We start from the raw sequence: 20,722 nt of genomic DNA on the forward strand, positions 1-20,722 counted from the left end.
TCATCTGGAGTCAACAGTGATCTGGACAGTTGGAGCCGCTGCTGCTGATCTCAGTGGTTGAAGCAGGTGGTTCCTGGGGTCTCCCTCTGGGGCCACTGGGAATTCTCTGTGGAAGCCACTCTCGCTCTCAGCTGCCACAGTTGGTGAATTCTTTTTTCTCCCTGCGCATCAACCTGCAGCTATGCTTCTGCCCACAGCTGCCTCCTGAGAGCACTTTTCTTGTTCATCTTACCAGTCTTGCACAAGTGCCTCTTATTGGTTACCTCCAGCCCTGAGTCGTGGCAGGAGGGGGTTTTGGGAAACCCAGTTCTGGCTTCTCCTCTGTGATGCACAGGAGAGGGTGGGAGGTGGTGGCTGCGACGCAGGGTTGACAGCAGTCCGTGCAGGACAACAGCTGGGCAGCGGGTCTGAACTGGAGACACATTTTAGAGTTAGCAGGAGACAGCATTCAGAGTGAGCTTGCCTGGGAGGTAAGCACGGCTAAGAGGAGAACGGACAGAGCCCTGGGGGCTCTGGAATTGACTGGTTAGAGAGAGGAGGAGGCACCTGTGAGCTGAGACGAAAACAGGGGAAGACGGCATCCTGGGAACCAAGAGGAGGGGAGAGGAAGTGACCGACTCTTGTCAGGTGAGGCCAGAGTACTGACCACTGGATCGAGCGGTTTGGAGATTGTTGGTGATCTTGGATAGAGAAGTTTCTATGGAGTGGTGGGGACCAAAGCCTGTGGGTTTAAGAGATAAAAGGAATTTGTGATATTGAGTATATTGGGTGTGTGCTTGTTTATGGGGTTATTTGCATAATAGCTGCTTTAAAGGCTTTGTGGGTTAATTCTAACATCTGTTTCATCTCAGTATTGACTTATCTTGATTTTCTTTTCCCATGGGAATCAGAGCGTGCCTGGCTCTTCCTATGCCGAATGTGTGTGGAGCGCATCCTCCAAGTTTAGGGTATTTTGTTAGGGGCTCTTTGTCATATTTAAATCTGCTAATTTGGTGGTGGTTTGAATTCCAGTCTCCTTTCCTAATCCACCTGCTACTGTGTACTTTTCATTAAATAGCTTTTGCAGTTGCTCCATCCAGGTTTACTTTGCTGTCTCCAGGAGAGACAGGATAGAGTGTGCTTTACTCTTCCTTACCTAGACCTGGGACCCTGCACTTGCACACTGCTTCCATTGTGCAGGTAATGATGGTTTCTGGTTTCATCTGGGCCATTAATGTCCAAATGACTGTCCCTTGATCAGTTACCTCTCTCGGTCCCTACAGGAGATGCTCCTTCTAATTACTTCTTAAAATTGGTTCATAGGTCCTTCTTTTGGTGTCTCTCTCAGGTGGACAAAATGACCCTTAGATATACTGTAATAACCATTAGTTCTTTTGAGTATGATTGAAGGGTTGACTTGTCTTGAATATATTAACTGTGCCTGTTAATTAATTTGAGTAGAATAGTGTTTTGTTAATATTTTTAAGCCTTTTGCACAGTAGAATTTTCTGGGGATGTTATTCACAGTGCAAAATAGAGCAGTGGTTAAGAGCATGGACTTTGGACAGATTTTACTTTGTCTCAGATCTGATCCTTGCTCCCTGTGTGATGGTGACCAGGTTGCTTAAACTCTAATTTTGTTATCTCATCTGTTAGGTAGAGATAATCATAACTCTCTTACAAATGTGGTATAACATAGTTCGTACATGGCTAGTCATATAAATAAATAAGGAAAGAATCAACCTGATGTTCAACAAATACAGTTCCTAACAATGTAGATATTTCTGTCGTGGGAATTTGAAAGCTAATCTTTTTTTTTCTTTTTTTTTAAAGATTTATATTTATTTAATCTGCGCCAGGCCTTAGTTGCAGCACACATGCCGGATCTAGTTCCCCCATCAGGGATCGAACCCGGGCCCCCTACATTGGGAGCGCGGAGTCTTACCCACTGGACCGCCAGGGAAGTTCCTGAAGGCTAATCTTAATCATTCTCCGATTTAGTTTGATCAGTTTCTCCAAGAACTAGAAGGCAGTTTATATTCATCATTTACTCTGCAGGCATAATAGGCAATCTGTTACTAGTGTTGTTGTTAATATTGTTTTTTTCTGAATTTAGTAACTTTACCTCTTCTTTCTTGTTAATGTATTCACTTAGTCATTAGTTTAGTACCAGGCATCTCAGAGATGCCTGAGACACTGCATCCCAACCTGTGAGCAGCACCACAGTCTCGTATTAGAATATTTTTGGCTAGAAAATTAGTTTGAAGCATAAAGAAGCTTTTGTTTGTCCAGATGATTTTCATAATCATATTCACATTCTTTATATATTTTTGGTTTTTTTAGAAAAAAAAATTTTTTTTCTAAAAAATTTCTAAAAATTTTTTTCTAAAAAATTTCTAAAAATTCTAATTTTTTTTAGAATACATATTGCAGCTTGCGTAAGTACAAAACTGTTGGTAGACTGAGCTTAGAGGAGGGGCAGCCTCCGTGAAATGGTTGTATATTTTGGACATTGGAGACCGTCACAGTTAACTTAAATTGTTACGATGTTGTGGGTTAAGAAATAGTGGGTTTCGGCCTTATTTAGCACTTAACATCAAATGACCAGTTCTTCTCCAGGAGTTCAGCCTACATGCTTAATTCGAGCCAGATATCTTATAATTTGTCAGTGTGTCACGTTGAATGTTACTCAGCTTTAGGAAGAGTTTTTCTGCTGTGCTTGCTTTGGAAAGCCCAGATCATGTTCATTGTTTTAACAATAATATTATCTGGTTAATTTGGGAAACCAGAATAGCATCATGATTTTAAAAGTGCTGTTAAGCTAGTGTTTGAATCCCTGATCTCTCCCTTGCTTGCTGTGTGACCTTGAAAATTTCTTAATTTCTTTCAGACTTAGCTTTCTTATGTGTAAAATGGGAACACTAATAGTAACCAGCTAGAGGCGTGAGGAGCTCGGACTTATAAAGCACTTAGGAGAAAGGCTGTCATTGTATGATGATTAGGGTTGTTATTGAGACTTACTGAGAGATGGATGTTAGAAAGCTGGCCACGTTGGATTGTGCACTGAAATGAGAACACTATAAGCAAGGTGATGGAAGGAAATACTTTACCTGTTAATGAAACACAGAATTAGAGTGTGCGACTGGTGGAACATTTTAGTTTGCATGTTAGAAAGGGAAAGGGGTTCAGAGCAGCCCAGGTGTCTATTTATACCCATCATAAAACACACCATTCATGCCCAAAATGTAGAGAGTATCCATCTTACAAATACCTTCAGGGACCTGGCAGTGTATTTTATTGTATAGTGAGACAAGCTTAGTTTCTGTTTATCTATCTGGAGCAAAATATTTTATTTATGTATTTTAATTATACAGTTTGGGAAATATCTAGTTTTCTCCTCTATTTGAACTAGTTCAAATTTCCATGCTTATATTTTATCAGTTTGGTAGTTAAAATGCATCGCTTCATATTCTTAATAAAGATAGATTGGCTCACGTGATATAAACAGGAGTGCTGGGACTCAGCATGGCTGCCTCGCCCACTGCGGACATGGCAAGCGAGCAGGCCTCCTGTCGCTTAAAATGAAATGTTGTTTCTTCTTGAATTCTCCTTAAAATACAATATGAAGCAAAGAGCAGTTATAAGGCACTCAGAAGCTGGTGTATCCATTCCTTTATTCAGGCATTGTCACTCATGCATCAAGTGTATGTTTATTCATTAAGTGCTCTAGGCGTTTGATACAGTGTATACGATTGGGTATATAGTGGTGAACAAAAACCAGACCTGGGGAGTGTTTTGCCTTTCACAGCAAGAAGAAAGCCAGTTTTAAGAGACTTGCATTTCAATGAATGAAGTTTTCAGGTTTGTACTCCTGTAATAGAAAAGAGGTCAAAAACAAACAAGAAAAGAAAAGAAAAGGCAGAGGGCCTCTAAAGAGCACATGTTACTTACCTCCTGCCACTGACTGGAGTTTTTTTGAGCTTAACTTTGGTTTTATTTAGTAGTGTTTCGGTCCTGAGGCTGCAGAGCTGAAAGAGGCTGCCATTGTCCCTAGAATCTTGCTGTTTGGGTGGAGGGAGAGGCTGACAGATCGGGTCGGATTTAACATCCACTCTAGTAAGCATATTAAACCGGAAGCTACACCACAAGGGTCCTTGGGGGCAGGGCCGTGTCTCTCCTGTTGACTGATGTGTATTCCAGTGCCCCGTACCATGCATGGCATGCGTCAGTCACTCCAGAGATCCCTCTGTCAGTGGTGGGTTGCTGGGGGAGTGCAGGAGAGAGGGGCGTGGCTCCCTCCACGTGTGCATCCTGGTTCAGCCAGGGCAGGAATATCCAGGTGGAGGGAGCTGCAAATGGCATAGAGGTGTGAGGGAGGGCACGTGTGTTCTGTAAACTGGAAGTAGTTTACCTTTGCTGGAGTGTAGGATTCCTAGGAGACCAATGTTGAGAGATGTTAGGACTCTGGAGAGTTAGTCTGGGCTTGATCAATAAGGGCCTCGTGTCATAACGTACAGGAAGCCAGATTCCCTAACGCCCAGGCTGACACTTTTCATATTACACAATGCATGCCGTGTCAAAAAGCATCATCACGTCTCGGGGTACCAATCCATTAGTGATAACTTGCCTATTGAAATTCTGTAAGCCATTGGTGAACTTTTCATCTTTTGGGGAGGATGAAGATATAGAATAAATATTTGTTTTCTCAGGAATAAAAATAGTTTAAACTCTTGAAGGACAAGCAAAGTCTGTATGTCTTTGACTTCTAGTTCCCTAGAAGAACGCCAGGTATGTAGAGTAGGTACTCAGTACGTGAATAAACGCAAAAAAACCTTTGCTCTCATGTGCACTGCTGTAGCAAGCATTGCACTGGGTTCTGGAAAGTGATCGCTGAGAAATGGCCCTCTACAAGGTCTCCAGGCGAGTGAGGGGCAGAGAGAAGCAAGTCATTGGTGATGGGACAGTAGGTGAGTACCTTGTAGAGAGATGCACAGGGTAGTGTGATAGATAGCCACCTTCCTTTGACCAGTGAATCCCGTGTTCTTAGTTCTTTTTATGCCTGCTGCTTATTTTCCCCACACTTTCCCATAGCCTTTTAGTAAATCTTCCACAAGGTCAGTCACATACACTCTTCACATTCTCTTTCTGGGATACGATTTCCTGGAGATCTCTGTTTTCTTCTTTTCTGAACTGGTTGCTCCTTATGCCTTTTCCTGTGGTGTTGCCCCTGGACGTTCCTTTGCTCTCATCCTTTGGCCTTTCTCCAGAGTTGAGTTTCGTATTTGTGGTATCGCTTGTGTATGTCTTTCTTGACTGACTTCTTCGTTTGGGTGGAGCACACCATACAGAGGTGAATCACTTCAGAAAGGTGGTCCAGTGTCTTTGGGCAGGTGCAACAGCCTTCCACGTTCCTTTCTCATGAGCCACATTGCTCCGACTGTCCTCTCCTGGCGCACAGCTCCCGTTCTGGAATCTCCTTTCACCGTCATCCTGGAGATGCCCTCATCTCTTCATCGAAGCTCCTGTTTGTCCGTGACTTCCTCCTACTTTGTTATGCTCACATGTTGGTGGAGGACTTTCTCCAGTGGCTTCCTGAGGTGGGATGCTTAAGAGGCAGAAAGTCTGAGAGTGAGCGTGATGGAGAAGGCGGTCGGGGGTGTGGCCAGTGTGGGGTTCTGTGTCGGCATCGCTCTGCTCCATTGCCTCCTGTGCGCCATGTTACTGGTGTTCAGTTCAGAAGCTTATTCTAATTTTTTATTCTTTGTATGTAACTTTTTTCCTTTCCATCTTTAGAAGCTTGCAGGAATTAAAAAATTTGTCCACGTCTTTCTAAATGTCGTGATGTGTGGGTCTCTTTTCATCTACTGTTCTGCTTATTTAGTGGGGACCTTCATTCTGGTAACTTTTATCCCTCAGTTATGGGAAGATTTTTTCAAGTTATTGTGCTGAAGATTTTCTCCCTTCTGTTTCCTTGTTCTGTCCTTATGAAAGTCTTGTTATCCACAACTTGGGTGTTGTAGACAAGTTCTGTAATTTTCTTATACTTTCACTCCAGTATACTTTTCTTCCCTCCCTCCCTCCCTCCCTCCCTTCCTCCCTTCTCCTTGCCTTCTTCCCTCCCTCCCTCCCTCCCTTCCTTTCTTCCTTCCTTTTTATTTTGCTTTCAGGGAGATGTCTTCAATTTGACTTAACCTTCTTCTTTAGTTTTTTATTTCTGTGCTTAGCTTCTTTAATATCCAAGGGTTCTTTTTTTGTTCTTTTAAAAGAACATCCTGTTTTTGTTTATTGATTGCAGTGTCTTCTTATCTCTAGGTTATTGATTGTATAGTTTCTGTTTCTTTCAAGTTATTTCCCTCCTTGCTTCCTTCGCTCCCACCCTCCCACCGCCGTCCTTCCGTCTGCCGTGGACTGGGCCTTTTGACTTTTACATCGGGATATTCTGGGTGGGCCATTTGTTGGGGAATCCCCAGTGTATCTTTAGGTCTTTCTCCTTGGCCTGATCAGATTCCCCAGACTCTTATCTGTAGAATTCTGACTACAGAGTTCTGGGGGCTGAGTGGGTGGGTGGTGGGAAGCTGGAGCATCCACCGTTGAGCTATGTACGCCGATGAAGTCCGCCTGTGTTAGTGCAGCTGGACAGGGGGACTTCAGTGCAGAGACGCTCTGCTCTTTCCAGGGAGTGACCGTCCGGTCTGTGTCAGAGATGGTGTTGGGGTTCTGGCTGTGGCTTAAGCAGCTTCACCTGCTCCTCTGTGCTCAGGCCTCCACCTTCCTTGCCCCCAGTTGTCTGCACTGGTGCTGCCGGTTCTGAGCCTTCTGGGATACCGATGTGTAGATGGAATTGGGTCTCAGTTTTTCCCACTGCGGGCTTAGGATCTGGCGTCTTGGCCTGCTGAGTCATTTACTGTGCTTACAATCTTTCATAGTTTCCGTTTCCTCCAAGTTTTTTTTCCTCTTTTTTCTTCTTTGTTTTGTTTTGGTCTTTATATTCCATGTGAGACTTTTCTCACAGCTTCCAGAATTCTCTTTCTTTTTCTCCTTTCAGTTCTGCCTGAGCTATGTTTTGTTTTTAAAATTTTTTTATCTCTTTAGTATGATTTTGGTGGGAGAGGATGAAATAGATGTATATATTGTTGGTGATCTTACCCTGAACTTATTTGCTAACTTTGTGCCTCATTAATATATGCTTGTTGATATGCTTTAATAGTTTTCAGTTTTCACATGTATTTTCTGAACTGGAATGTAGGTTTGAAGACAGGGACTTGATAACATGTTTTTATCCCTCCTTCCGGGTCTGGCACGGCAGGCATGGTAGGTAATGAAGCTGACTGAGGGGGTGAACACAGCAGAGCTTTGAAAAAGTGGCGGCAAAGGTGGTTTTATAAACGCACGTTGTCTTTTCTTGTCAGGTTCTTTCTGACTGCTATGGAAAGAGGAAAGAGAAACTAGGAATATTTGTAAATCATCGTTTGACTTCGTCACAGAGTTATGGTGGCCTTCTGAACTGTGAGTCTGATTCCCTTGCTACACTTGTGTCTTGGTTTTTTGTTTTGCTTTGATTTTTCTTTCCTCTGTCTTAGGGTTTCTTTGTCACACAGTAGAAACAAACAAAAGGTAGTGAATTTTGCAGAGTAAGTGAGAGAAAAAACAGGAGTTATTTAGTACCTTTTCTGTGTAGTACTATGTATATATTTTTGCTGAGATAATGTAATAATAATGATTAACAACAACAATAACATCGCATGCTTTAGAATAGTGCCTGGTGCCTTATAAACACCAAGTTATAGCTGCTGATGGGGCCTCACAATAACCCGTGAGTGAGGTCGCTCCTCTCCCCTCTTTCACGTTTGCATAACTTAAGTACAGAGAGGTTAAAGGTTACTAAGCTAGTAAATGCAAAGCTGGGATTCAGACTCAGTCTGGTTCAGAGCTTGTGCCCTTTACTCTGGTACCTGATTTCTCATGGGCTCTGGATTCAGATGGCAACTTAGCTACTTACGAACTCTTTACTAGCTACCTAAACCTAGCTTTCCCATCCAACAAACGGTGTTTTGATAGCACCTCCCAGGGTGGTGAGAGGTGTGTAAGGTGCTCAGCGCTCACAAATGTTACCAGTTATCATTCCGTGGGAGTGTTCCCATTTTAATGAGAGGAAGACTGGGCTCTTTGTAATTTGTAACTTCGGAATTTGTTTCATGCTCCACCTCTGGGAAGTTGTAAACTTGAGATTCTATCCCAGTTTGTCATTTCCAAAGACTGCTCTTTCTGGTTAGTTTAGTGGTAAATCAAGGACAGACAGTTGGTAGACGATTCATACATCTCTCCTGGGGTATTGGCATTGGTAAGCACTTTGTTGTACCAATATGTTGTGTCGGTAAAAGCCTCATGAACTTGGCCCTCATGGATTCAGCATTCATGACAATTTATAACTGTGTTGAATTTCACTTTGGCCAGTGTCCTTGTCTTGGATGTCCAAGTGGCGGGGCCCTGGTTGTTTTTCCATTTCCTTCTGAAGGTCAGCTCACTTTCCTCCTTTGTTCTCTTTCTTCCCAAGCCACTTGTGTTTCCACAGAGGCTAGGTATTAGGGAAGGGAAATTATGTCATGCAGTTTCAATTTCCTAGCAAGGCCTGGAAGTCTTACTCCTGTTTTTCCAATTCCCCCTGCTCTTTATTGGCTGCAAGTGGAGCCTCTTCTGCATGGCTGTGCCGGGTGTGATTATGTTGCAGGTCGTGAGGTGACAACTTTGTTTCATTCCCTCCTCCCAGTCCAGATTATATGTTTCTTCCTGTAACTGTAACATTTATTTGGGTGAAAGTTTGTTTCCTAGAGTCTTCGAAATAAAAAAGATTGTATTTCAGCTCTGCATCTTTTCTGCTTGACCCGTAGGTAGTTTTTGCTAAATGCTGAATGAAGGAATATTTAATGCTTGACACAAAGTAAGTTCTCTTAGGAGATCCAAACAAGAGGCAGAATATCAAGTGTAGCTTTTCATCAGCATTAGTGCTTAAAAATATCTCATCTTGGTACAGCACAAGACGGTTACATGAGGGGACAATATTTAGTAGAAGTTACTCAAAAATCTTCTTGATATAATACGCAGTGGAAGAAAAGCCTGACGGGAGGGTGGTGAGATGACAGGCCAGCTCCTGATGAACCAAGAGCCTCTTCCCCAGCTCAGTGGAGCTTTTAGCACCAGGACATAATCTACTGATTCTGCGTTGGCTCTTTTGTTTTCCCCCCAGTATTTGAAAATATATAAGCCTAGGAAAATAACCTTCTAACCAGTGTTCCTGTAATTGTTTCCCCCAGCTCCAGACAAACGGTCAGACCACATGAGTAATTCTGGCCTCCCCCAGAGTGAGTCCAGAGCTGTGATGCTGAGGTCCAGGCCCCTGGCTCTACCTGAGTGCCCCATCTTAAGCCCCTGGCCCGCCTGAGCCCCTGCAGAATGGCTCTGCTCCCGAAGCTGCTTTGCCAGAGCTGGCTCTTGGTTCTTGCTGTGTTTTGGGGTGTTGGGCTAGAAGGCAGGGACTTGGGATGGAGGAGTTTACAACCGCAACCCTAAGAAAGCAAAGCAAAGTTTTGGAGGAGCGGAGTTGCTGAAATATGTATGGAGATCATTTTCAGGGTTAATGGTTTGTGGGAAGGTGGTAGACAGAAGGAAGGCTGCCTTGAGACCCTCTGAAGACCCCCATTTTGTGAATAAAGACATCTTTTAAGCATCTCGTCCCCCCCCCTCCTGGAGGCCCCTGGAATCCCCCGCTTTAGCTGTTTCTTTTAGCGTTTGCATCCATGTTTCCTAACTATATTTCTGTACTAGTCAGGAGTCACTGACGCATCAATTTTAGAAAAAATTACATTTTCAACTTCGCTATATAGTTAAATCACAATTTTTGTTTAGACCCATATTTTAGTTTTTAATGTTTCTTGACTTTGTAAACATTGCTCACTGTTGAGCCAGTTAAGGTAGTGTGATTACGTTTCCTTTTTTGTTCAACTTTTTGTTTTCCTGCTTTCTTGGACTTCTAATGGCCACATTTTTTCCTGTTTGCTTAATATTCTTAAGTCTGGCTAAGAGTTCTCACCTTCTCTACTAGCTCTATAAGTAAGGCTGATCAAGTATTTTAATTCTGTCTCACCCCCGGGCACACCTGCCCTTTCCCTGCCTCGTCTGGACAGATGTTCCTCCTGCCTGCTGGGAACGGTGCCCGGGTTGAAGAACATAGGGCAGATGGTGCAGGAGCAGGGAGACAAGGTAGAAACGCTGACGGAGAAAAGTATGGTGGGAAGTTCAGAGGGAGGGGAAGACTGTCTTCCTGGGGGAGCCTGCAGGGAAAGATAAGAAGGGCTGGCTGTAGCTGGGGAAGGGCATTGCAGGTAGAGAAAGCGCAAGAATAAGCACAGAGATGGACCTAGATTGTACAGAGACTGTACATATTAACTGAGTTACAGACTCTACCCTTAAGAGACTTAAACAGGTTTACATGGGAAATGTGATTCAGATTGTTAAACGTCCGATGTAAATTTTTAACGTTGTCCTAAAACCTGAGCAAAGGAGATATCAGGACACTTGAATCCAAGTGATAATCTTAAACTGTTGATTTCATGTATTGATTCATGGAAAAAAATCCTTATAGAGCACCTGTCACAAAAACTTAATAAAATTGGCATCTGGCTGTCCAAACCAGTCATTGGCGCCGGACTGTGCTGAAGCTCCGCTCTGGTTGTCAGGCAAGAACAGGGCACTTAAGAAGCTATTCCAGAAACTGCTCCACATTTGCCTGCACTGGGAATGTGGCAAGCAGAGGGGGTGGAAAATGTCACTGAGGTGTGTAAGCACCAGTCTCATTTGTATGGCATAGCTATAGCATCCTGGAGGAAAGTAAGCCGTTCATGACGAGGTCATGTGACACCAAGGGTGATTAGATTAGATCCTTTTGCAAAGAAGTGTCACTGCATTTGAAATGCTGAGGCAAAATCGTAAGAAATAAGGTCCACAGAGGCTTTCATGCTTGCCAGCTCCAGGGCACCTCTTCTGTAAACACCTGGTAGTTTTCACGTGTGGTCGGGACCCTGCACCTGCATTTAGTTCAGTGCGTCCGGCGTGTGCACGTTACCTGCTATGTGAGCCTCCAGTTTCATACGCACAGCTCTGTGAAGAGCGCATCTTTATCTTCCCAGACCCACATTGTGATTCAGGAACTTTGGGTGAATGTAATAGTCATAATAGCTGCCATTTATGTGTCAGTCGTTGTGTGAGTTAGAATATTATTAAATTTTTTATAGTAATTCAGGAAGGTAGCATTTACTATTCACATCTTGTAGATGAGAAACGGGACTTAGAGATGTTAAGAAACTTGCCCAAGGTTTCATATGGTGGTTATCAAGTTTTCAGGTTCCTTTGCAGTAAGTCTTAGCCCTTGTGCTCCTGCATGTGGGTCATGCTTTCATAGCGAGGAGAGTCGTGCTGCCTGCTGAACTGCCCGCGGACCTTCCCTCAGTGCTGTGCTTCCTTTCTGTGCTGTCAGCCACGTGTCGACCACGATGCGTGTATTCAGCGTGTATGTGTCGCCCATGCTGACTTGCGTTACCACTGTATCTGCAGAGCTCTGCAGGTAGTTGCCAATCAGGTGTCCGTGGCTCATACTGAGGAAAGAATGTGGTTTTAGCAAATACTTGTAAAAATAGGGAAATCGGTCCATTCCTGTCCCTAGAAGTAGGGAGACACTTTTCCTGTGGTTTTTACATTCAGAGTAAGGAGAAGAGGAGATTTTTTTTCTTTCTACCTGTTTTGGCATATCATAGATATTTTTTTTGGGAGGTGGCAAGTAGGGTGTTGGGAATTGGGATGGTAAGGAAGCATTTTAGATTTTTGTTTACTCATGAATTCTAAGTGGCTTATCAAAATATGCAGACTTTTCAGCATTTCTTCTTTGATTAACTGTATATTAAAAAGGATAGATGTCTCATTAAAAAGAACAAAAATTTGCCACTTGCAGCAACGTGGATGGACTTGGAGGGCATTATGCTAAGTGAAATAAGTCAGACAAAGAAAGACAGATACTGTATGTTATCACTTATATGTGGAACCTGAAAAAATACAACAAACTAGTGAAAATAACAACAACAAAAAAGCCTCACTGATATAGAGAACAAACTAGTGATTACCACTGGGGAGAGGGATTGGGGAGGGGCAGTATAGGGGTAGGGGAGTAAGAGGTACAAACTATTAATAAAATAAGCTACAAAGATATATTGTACAGCATGAGGAATATAGCCAATGCTTTATAATAACTGTAAATGGGGTATAACCTTTAAAAATTGTGAATCAGGGTTTTCCTGGTGGCGCAGTGGTTAAGAATCCGCCTGCGAATGCAGGGGACACGGGTTTGAGCCCTGGTCCGGGAAGATCCCACATGCGGCGGAGCAACTAAGCCTGTGCGCCACAACTACTGAGTCTAGGGCTCTACAGCCCGTGAGCCACAACTACTGAAGCCCGCGCGCCTAGAGCCCATGCTCCGCAACAAGAGAAGCCTGCGCACTGCAATGACGAGTAGCCCCTGCTCGCCGCAACTAGAGAAAGCCCACGCGCAGCAATAAAGACCCAACACAGCCAAAAATAAAATAAATATATAAATTAAAAAAAAATTGTGAATCACTATATTGTAACCTGTAACTTATGTAATATTGTACAGCAACTATACTTCAGTTTAAAAAAAAAGGTGTCTCAGTAAAAATTTCAATTGAAAAAATGGCCAAAAGGTTTGATTAGGCATTTCATCCCTTTCGTATGGATAAGAATAAGCACACAGAAAGATGCTCAGCATCATTAATCATTGGGGAAATGCAGATGACAACCACATTGAGATACCATTGCAATCCTATTAGAATGGCTAGCATTAAAACAAAATAAGACAGCACAAGGTGACAGTGCCCAGTGACAAAGATGTGAAGCAGTTAGAACTCTTGCTTTGCTGGTGGGAATGCAAAGTGTTATAACCACTTTGGAAAACAATTTGGCAGTTTCTTATGAAGTTGTATATATACTTATCATACAATCCAGTAATCCTACTTGGAGGTATTTACCCAAGGGAAATGAAAATTTATGTCCATGTATATGAATGTTTATAGCAGCTTTATTCGTAATCACTTAAAATGGAAAACAACTCAAATGCCCAACAGCTGGTAAATGGATGAGCAGCAGGTTGTGGAACGCCCCTACGGTGGAATCCTGTTCAGCAATAGGAAGGAATTAACTACTGACATAGGCAGCAAAATGGGTGAGTCGCCAGAGCATTCTACCAAGTGAAAACACAAAACGCTAGTACAACTGTGATTCCATTTATACAACATTTTGGTAAAGGCAGAGCTCTGAGAATAGAAATTAGGTGAGTGGTTGCCTAGGGCTGAGGGTGGGAGAGACCTGTGCACAGAAGGGCATGAGAGCACTTCTCGGAGTGATGGAAAGGGGCCGTATCTTCCATGGCCATACAACTGAGTATGTTTGTCAGAACTCACTGAACTGGAGGTTCTTCTGTATGGAAATCATACACCAAACTTAAAAAAAAAAAAAGATAGGTGACTTCTGTGTATATACATACAGATAATTGCACACACTTGAGCTCAGCTTTTCTTTCAAGCTGGATTAAATTTTATTTTTCTGGATGAGGTATCATGGAAGTTTAAGTGAAATAGATTTTAGCATAGACACTACCTTGAAGTCCTTGGCTGATTTTTGTATGCTTATTTATTCATGACCTCTAAAGGCTTTATAATGTGGCTTGTCTTCGTATAATACAATTGTATATTACAGATGTCATGTAATTAGCATAAGTAAAAGTTGTTTTAAAAGTTAAATTATTTTAGGATTCCTTCCATGTTGTTCAAGCTCTTGTAGCTCTGGAGAAAATAGTTTTACCAGCTTTGAAAATTAATAAGAACTGTTTTCTCAGATTAATGGGACAAATTTATTTTATTTTTTAAATATTTATTTATCTCTTTATCTATTTGGTTGCACTGGGTCTTAGTTGCAGCAGGCGGGCTCCTTAGTTGCAGCAGGCGGGCTCCTTAGTTGCGGCTCACGGGCTTCCTCCTTAGTTGCGTCTTGCTGGCTCCTTAGTTGTGGCATGCGAACTCTTAGTTGCGGCATGCATGTGGGATCCAGCTCCCTGACCAGGGATCGAACCCGGGCCCCCTGCATTGGGAGCACAGAGTCTTAACCACTGCGCCACTAGGGAAGTCCTGGGACAAATTTAATTATGCAGTCTTCAGCTCTTTTGTTTAGTCAGCTATAATTGTAGGGTACAGTTATATTTTACACTGCTAGAAATAACAAGAACGTACACAGAAAATAATACACATTAGCTTTACTGAACTTAAGACTTAATTGTGACTGTAAATACACTTTCTTAAAAGTATGCAAGAGAGTTGCTTGTTATTACTTTGTGGTGCCTTTTGATGTCCTCCAGAGCTGTTATTTAGCACTTTTTCCCAATAGGCCCTTGCTTAGGAAAGGCTTGTATAGGGCAGGGAAGGAAATTAAAGTGGAAAGTTGTGTGTGTATATGTGTGTTTTAATTTTTATTTAAAAATAAAAGTTTGTTTGACTTTAGAAAATAAGAAGGCCGCTATTTTAAATGATGAGCTCTTCATAATTTTATGATGGGAGGATACTCCACTTTGTGGTTATAATAGAATCAATGATAAAATGAGGCTGGTTTTTGTTCCTTTATTGCACGTGCCCCTCTGTGTTTGAGACCCACCTTACTCTCCCCTAGAGATGTAAACCACTGGGTGCCCAGACCTGCTCACCGCAGCCCCTGCCTGCCGCCCTTTGTATGGTGAGCACACACCAAAGATCTGCTGGTAGCCTCCTTGATAGCATATTGAGGGACAGAAGAGAGATTGGAATTGTTCTGCTTACATTTTGTTGTCTGGCTCCATCCATTTTTCTCTGGAATCTGCACTAACTTAACCCTGGTTCTGAAGGCTGGGAACAGGGCTGGGATGCTTCTTACAGTTAACGGTGTTTCTGGGTGCTGTCAGTGGTCCGTTTGTGTGGATGCGGGAGGGCGGTTTGCCAGGTGCTCCCTCTGGTTGGGATCACGTGTTGTTGCTGCACCACACCTGTGGAGTGTGACGGCCGTGTACAGTGTCTTCTAAGAGGTTTCAGTGTGACTCCCTGTTCAATTGAAAGGTTATTGTATATGCAGAAGAGGAAAAAAGTAGTGGAGTGTACACTTAAAAAATATGTAACCATATTTATTATATTTTTCAAAAGGATACTTAACAGATCTTCTTAAACAAAATGTACTGAAAGATATTAAACTCAGTTATAGCTTTTCTGGGTGACTTGGGATCTGCGGTATGAACACTTGTCGATTTCAGTATGCAATAACACAACTTTTGCCTTTTTCATCAATATCATACCACTAGGTTGGCGCCTCTGAAAGCCCCTCCAGCACCCTTTCTAGTTTGCTGCTCCTTGTTTTGTTTTTTAAATTTTTAAAAATTGAAGTATAGTTGCTTTACAATGTATCAGGTGTATAGCATGTTTTGTTTTTTTTAATGAAAAAATTACTTTCTTTTATGGAAAAGTTGTAGAATGTAGTATAGGGAACTCCCAAATACTGTACTTCACCTAGATTCACCGAATGTTAAATTAACATTTTGTTACGTTTGCCTGCATGCCTTCCCTACCCCATCCCCGTTTTCCTCTTCTCTCCCTCCCCATCCCTCCCTGCCCTCTCTCTCTGTCCCTCCATATATATACGTGCACATACACACACATATATTTACTTTTCTTTTTGAAGAGGTTTCTCCACAATACTATCCTTTTTTAAAAAATTAATTAATTAATTAATTTTATTTTTGGCTGCGTTGGGTCTTTATTGCTGCGCACAGGCTTTCTCTAGTTGCGGCGAGCAGGGGCTACTCTTCGTTGCGGTGCGCAGGCTTCTCATTGCAGTGGCCTCTCCCGTTGCCAAGCACGGGCTGTAGGCGTGCGGGCTTCAGTAGTTGTGGCACTCAGGCTTAGTAGTTGTGGCTCGTGGGCTCTAGAGCACAGGCTCAGCAGTTGTGGTGCACGGGCTTATCTGCTGTGCGGCATGTGGGATCTTCCCGGACCAGGGCTCGAACCTGTGCCCCCTGCATTGGCAGGCGGATTCTTAACCACTGCGCCACCAGGAAAGTCCCCGTATATTTACTTTTTACCAAGGCCTTTGAGAGTAGGTTGCCGCTATCACGCCCTTTATCCCCTTAAATACTTCGGTGAGTATGTGCTAAGAACAATATGACCATGATATAATTCATATAATTATCAAATTTACAAAATTTAACATTGCCTTTGCAACCCAAACACTTATCAAAATGTAGACCATTGTCGTTTTGTTGTTGAACCCAAGTTCGTGTGCCCAACTCACTGTGAGGCCAAAGAAACCAAAACATTAGAATTTGAAGAACAGAATGGTGTATTGCAGGACCAAGCAAGGAGACCAGGTGGCTCGTGCTTAAAAGACCTGAACTCTCCGATGGTTCTTGGGGAAGAGTTTTTATAGGTAAAATTCGGGGGGAGGGCTGCAGGGTGTGTAACCATACTCTGATTGGTTGGTGGGGAGGTAATAGGGTGGTGTTCAAGGAATCTCAATCATCAATCTTATGCTTCCAACCGGTCTCGGGTCTATGTGCTTCTGCTCAGCCTGAAGTTAACATCCTCTACCTGGGTGGGGCCCTTAGTTCCTGTAGAAGCAGTCAGAGATCTGTATCAGATTGTTAGGTATATCTCTTGAGGAGGAACCAGGATCCTGGTTTATCGCTGCATTATTATTTCTTTCTTTTTTTTTAATATATAAATTTATTTATTTAATTTATTTATTTTTGACTGCATTGGGTTTTCGTTTCTGTGCGCGGGCTTTCTCTAGTTGCGGTGAGCAGGGGCTACTCTTCGTTGTGGTGTGCGGGTTTCTCATTACGGTGGCTTCTCTTGTTGCCGAGCACGGGCTCTAGGCACGCGGGCTTCAGTAGTTGTGGCATGCGGGCTCTGTAGTTGTGGCGCAAGGGCTCAGTTGCTCCGCGGAAATGTGGGATCTTCCCGGACCAGGTATCGAACCCGTGTCTCCTGCATTGGCAGGTGGATTCTTAACCGCTGCGCCACCAGGGAAACCCCTGCACTATTATTTCTTGACTGCTCTTCCTTTGTTTCTGTATTCCCTCACTCTAATTAGTAACTGTTTGACTCTGCCCTTTGGAACTCAGGGAAGGTCTAGGAGGCTGAAACCTTTTTCTTGCAAACGAGAAATGGAGGGCCCAGAAAGTTCCTTCCTGCTCACAGTCTCTGTCCCAGCACCTCCCCTGCCTGCCCAGCCCGAGACAACTCCTGTTGTTCTTCCACCTCAGATCAGTTTTGCCTGTTGTAGGATTTCATGTCAACAGAATTGTACAGTATGAATGACTGTGTAAGGCATTTTTTAGCACAGTATAGTTGAGATTCATCTATGTTGTTGTGTAATTGGTTCCTTTTTATTGCTGAGTAGTATTTCATTGTATGAGTCTATCATATCTTGTCTATCCATTCTTTCTTGGTAAACACCTTCATTTTTGAAGGAATTTTTGCTGGGTGTAGAGTTCTAGGTTGACGGTGTTTACTTTCAGCTTGCTGATGAACGTGTTGTCCCTTCGTCCTCTGGCTCTTTGTGCAGATTTCTGAAACTTATTTTCTACAACTTTTTCATCTCTGATACTCTGCCTTGCAAATGTCAGCTTGACTCAGCTTCCCAAAACTTGAAATTTTCTCTCCTCAACTTACTGAAGCTGCAGTGCTCTGCTTCTATTCCCCTTACTGTACTGTTGTCCAGGGTTGCCTTCAGCCAGACAGAGGGGACAGTGGGGATCACAGGCCTGCCATGCCCGTTGTCTCAAGATCTGAAAAAAGTTGTTTCCTGGATTGTGTCCATTTTTCTATTTGTTTACCATGGGAGGACATTTTCCGTACTAGTTACCCCTTCCTGGCTGAAGTGGACATCCCTAGGTCAGTGGTTTTTAATGGCACACAGCTCATGTGCTGTACTTCTAAATTTTCTGGAAAATAATACGATAAAATTGTACTTGTTTTAATATTAAATTAGCTACTGATTTTACTACCTACAAAATCTCAAGTAATTTCCATTTTGACAGAGAGAAGCCTTTCTTTTGGCAAAACTTTCATTTTATTTTGTTATTATGCTGATATTTGGTTTATTCTGCATTGTGTTTAATGCAAAGTAGCATTTCTTGGCTGCCTTACCAAATGCTGTGTTGTTTGTCATAAGCACAACTGTTAATCCCCACTTCTTCAAGCAGAGGTCGTTTCTTCCAGTCACTGGCCCACCGTCAGCAGTGGGTGGTGACGTGAGCAGTGGGCGAAGCTGGGAGTGGTGAGTGAGCGGGAGTAGAAGGGAGATGCTCGAGGGCTGATTTGTTGGTCAGCACACTGCCGCACGCCCGCTGTGACCCAGCCCTCTGCTCTGCACTGCTGAAGGTCAGTTTTTCCCTCTGATCTTGCAGGTGATTGGTTGGAGATTTGGAATCATTTTTGGCTCTTCTTCTAGTTTTTGTTGTACATTTTAGTAACTCAGTCTCTCCCTTTACAAAATATTTTTGTTAATTTGTGAAATTGAGATTAATAGTACAGTGTATTTCTTTTTTTAAAAATAAATTTATTTATTTATTTTTGGCTGCTTCGGTTCTTCATTGCTGCGTGCGGGCTTTCTCTAGTTGTCGCGAGTGGGGGCTACTCTTTGTTGCGATGCGCGGGCTTCTCATTGCAGTGGCTTCTCTTGTTGCACAGCATGGGCCCTAGGCCTGCGGGCTTCAGTAGTTGCGGCACATGGGCTCAGTAGTTGTGGTGCACGGGCTTAGCTGCTCCGCGGCATGTGGGATCTTCCCGGACCAGGGCTCGAACCCGTGTCCCCTGCATTGGCAGGTGGAACTCTTAACCACTGCGCCACCAGGGAAGCCCCAGTGTAAGTATTAAAATAATTTTTCTTTATGTAAGCCTTTGTGAAGTGACATATCATGAAATGAAGAAACGTATACATACTACATAGTTTCTCTCTACTAGTGACCGCTGCTTTGAAATACAAGAGCCTGGTAGAATGATGGTGTTTGGGTGTATGTATGACATATGCTCATAACCTCTGTATGACATAGGTTAGGACATATCCTAGAACGAGGGGTGAATGTGACTTAAAGGCACCATGGCCAGACTATTTCCTTTTTTTTTTTTAATTTTTATTAATTTTTTTATGCAGCAGGTTCTTATTAGTTATCTATTTTATACATATTAGTGTATATATGTCCATCCCAATCTCCCAATTCATCCCACCCCCACCCCCCACCCCCCCGCTTTCCCCCCTTGGTGTCCATACGTTTGTTCTCTACATCTGTGTCTCTATTTCTGCCCTGCAAACTGGTTCATCTGTACCATTTTTCTAGGTTCCACATATATGTGTTAATATACGATATTTGTTTTTCTCTTTCTGACTTATTTCACTCTGTATGACAGTCTCTAGATCCATCCACATCTGTAGAAATGACCCAATTTCGTTCCTTTTTATGGCTGAGTAATATTCCATTGTATATATGTACCACATCTTCTGTATCCATTCGTCTGTCAATGGGCATTTAGGTTGCTTCCATGACCTGGCTTTTGTAAATAGTGCTGCAATGAACACTGGGGTGCATGTGTCTTTTTGAATTAATGGTTTTCTCTGGGTATATGCCCAGTAGTGGGATTGCTGGGTCATATGGTAATTCTGTTTTTAGTTTTCTAAGGAACCTCCATGCTGTTCTCCATAGTGGCTGTATCAATTTACATTCCCACCAACAGTGCAAGAGGGTTCCCTTTTCTCCACACCTTCTCCAGGATTTGTTGTTTGTAGATTTTCTGATGATGCCCATTCTAACTGGTGTGAGGTGATACCTCATTGCCATTTTGATTTGCATTTCTCTAATAATTAGTGATGTTGAGCAGCTTTTCATGTGCTTTTTGGCCATCTGTATGTCTTCTTTGGAGAAATGTCTATTTAGGTCTTTTGCCCATTTTTTGATTGGGTTGTTTGTTTCTTTAAAATTGAGCTGAATGAGATGTTTATATATTTTGGAGATTAATCCTTTGTCCATTGATTTGTTTGCAAATATTTTCTCCCATTCTGAGGGTTGTTTTTTCATCTTGTTTGTAGTTTCCTTTGCTTTTCAAAAGCTTTTAAGTTTCATTAGGTCCCATTTGTTTATTTTTGTTTTTATTTCCATTACTCTAGGAGGTAGATCAAAAAAGATCTTGCTGTGATTTATGTCGAAGAATGTTCTTCCTGTGTTTTCCTCTAAGAGTTTTATAGTGTCCAGTCTTACATTTAGGTCTCTAATCTATTTTTGAGTTTATTTTTGTGTATGGTGTTAGGGAGTGTTCTAATTTCATTGATTTACATGTAGCTGTCCAGTTTTCCCAGCACCACTTATTGAAGAGACTGTCTTTTCTCCATTGTATATCCTTGCCTCCTTTGTCATAGATTAGTTGACCATAGGTGCATGGGTCTATCTCTGGGCTTTCTATCCTTTTCCATTGATCTATATTTCTGTTTGCCAGTACCATATTGTCTTGATTACTGTAGCTTTGTAGTATAGTCTGAAGTCAGGGAGTCTGATTCCTCCAGCTCCGTTTTTTTCCCTCAAGACTGCTTTGGCTATTCGGGGTCTTTTGTGTCTCCA

The 20,722-nt window shown here is 42.6% G+C and overlaps 1 protein-coding gene across 9 annotated transcripts in view; it reads left to right on the forward strand.

The window, feature by feature from the left end:
• PTK2 (protein tyrosine kinase 2) overlaps positions 1-20,722 on the forward strand; it is a 253,329-nt gene that overhangs the window by 22,351 nt on the left and 210,256 nt on the right. For 8 of the 9 annotated variants that reach the window (XM_082364635.1, XM_082364613.1, XM_082364615.1 and 5 more), the window contains exon 2: positions 7,389-7,485. The exons of the other annotated variant lie outside the window; for it this stretch is intronic. The gene's annotated coding sequence lies outside the window, so the exon portion shown is untranslated. The remainder of the gene's footprint in view (positions 1-7,388; positions 7,486-20,722) is intronic. 9 annotated transcript variants of the gene reach the window in all.

This window comes from Balaenoptera borealis (genome assembly GCF_965194805.1).
Source record: "Balaenoptera borealis genome assembly, chromosome: 17".
NCBI classification, from domain to species: domain Eukaryota; kingdom Metazoa; phylum Chordata; class Mammalia; order Artiodactyla; family Balaenopteridae; genus Balaenoptera; species Balaenoptera borealis.